The sequence below is a fragment of the Balaenoptera acutorostrata genome, chromosome 7 (assembly GCF_949987535.1).
Source record: "Balaenoptera acutorostrata chromosome 7, mBalAcu1.1, whole genome shotgun sequence".
NCBI lineage: Eukaryota > Metazoa > Chordata > Mammalia > Artiodactyla > Balaenopteridae > Balaenoptera > Balaenoptera acutorostrata.
Window position 1 is genome coordinate 46876682 of NC_080070.1, and position 1992 is coordinate 46878673.

At 38.8% G+C, this 1992-nt stretch overlaps 1 non-coding gene across 1 annotated transcript; it reads left to right on the forward strand.

Moving 5' to 3' along the window:
• Nucleotides 1-1219: 1219 nt before the first annotated feature.
• TRNAV-CAC (transfer RNA valine (anticodon CAC)) lies at nucleotides 1220-1292 on the forward strand. The gene has a single exon. It is a non-coding gene; the product is annotated as a tRNA-Val (tRNA).
• Nucleotides 1293-1992: the final 700 nt, after the last annotated feature.

The window sequence follows — 1992 nt, forward strand, 5'->3', positions numbered from 1 at the left end:
GGGATTTAAGAGGGCGGTGAACTGGTCTGATTTATACTATGAATAGATCGCTCTAGCTACTGTGTAGAAAATTGTGGAAGACAAGCACTGAAATTGAGACTACGATTAAAAATCTTCCAACAAACAAAAGCCCAGGACCAGATGGCTTCACAGGTGAATTCTATCAAACATTTAGAGAAGAGCTAACACCTATCCTTCTCAAACTCTTCCACAATATAGCAGAGGGAAGAACACTCGCGAACTCATTCTACGCAGCCACCATCACCCTGATACCAAAACCAGACAAAGATGTCACAAAGAAAGAAAACTACAGGCCAATATCACTGATGAACATAGATGCAAAAATTCTCAACAAAATACTAGCAAACAGAATTCAACAGCACATTAAAAGGACCACACACCATGATCAAGTGGGGTTTATCCCAGGAATGCAAGGATTCTTCAATATATGAAAATCAATCAATGTGATACACCATATTAACAAATTGAAGGAGAAAAACCATATGATCAATACAATAGATGTAGAAAAACTTTCGACAAAATTCAACACCCATTTATGATGAAAACCCTCCAGAAAGTAGGCATGGTGGGAACTTAGTTCAACATAATAAAGGCCATATATGACAAACCCACAGCCAACATCATTCTCAATTCTCTCCCTGTATTATAGTTTAGAATTTTGCAATTGTGATTTTCATCTTCATATAGACTTTTCTAGTCTTAAAATTGCATTTTCTTCGTGTCTGTTTTATCTAGCTCCATGTGTACAAGATATCTTTTACCTTTTGAAAACAATTTTATTGTGTTTTTTTCCCTTATTTACAAAAGGCAAGACATCTTCACATTAGGAAAAACTAGAAAGAACAGATAGGCAAAATGAAGAAAATAAAAATAGAGTCTTAACTGCGCACTTCAAAGATAATCAATGTATGCCAGTGGGATCCTAAGTTTTGTGCCCTTTTATTGCCTGTCTTCTTTCACTTAAAATACATCACAAAAATCTTTCCATATGAATGTTTATCTCCAATGTCTTTTAAAGCTGGGTAATATTTGCATGTGTATGCTGTCAGTTCAAGCAGTTTCTTATTTTCCTATTTACCCCTGAAGTGCTGCGGTTTCCTATGGGTCTTTTTTTTTTTTTTCTGTATGCAATGTCCTTGAAGGGGTTCATCTCTTCTTATGACTTTAAAGATCACTTAAAATATACATATATGGGACTTCCCTGGTGGTCCAGTGGTTAAGACTCCGCGCTCACAATGCAGGGGGCCTGGGTTCGATCCCTGGTCAGGGAACTAGATCCCGCATGCTGCAACTAGAAGACCCCGCAGGCCACAACGAAGATCCGCACGTGGCAACGAAGATCCCACGTGCCACAACTAAGACCCGGCGCAACGTACATATATATGTACAACTGAATCACTCTGCTGTATACCTGAAACTAACACAACATTGTTAATCAGCTATACTCCAATATAAAATAAAAATTAAAAAATAAACAAATGATGCAATCGCAAAACTGTGCCTTTAGCCCAAACCTTTTTCTACTTAACTTCAGACTCAGCTTTAGCTATATGCCTAACAGATCCATCCAGATATCCTTTCTCAATTGTTAGTGTATGTTAGCATCACCTGGAAGCTTGTTCAAACACAGATTTCTGGGCCCTGCCACCAGGAGGTCTGACTCCTATACATCTGATATCGAGCCCAAAGATTTGCTCTCCTAGCAAGTTCCTGAGTGATGCTGCTGTTGCCCTGGGAACCACGCTTTGAGAACCACTGCTCTACAGACACCTCAAATTCAGAATATTTCAAACAGTAATCATCCTCTTTACCCCCAATGCCCCTTACCCTTGCTTTTACCATTTTTGTTGCAGTATGAAATTCATATAGAAACATGGCCATATCACACATTTTTCATAAAATGAACACTCATGTGTAACCTGTACCTACGTCAAGAAACAGAACATCGCCAGTGGCTCCCAAAGCGGCTTC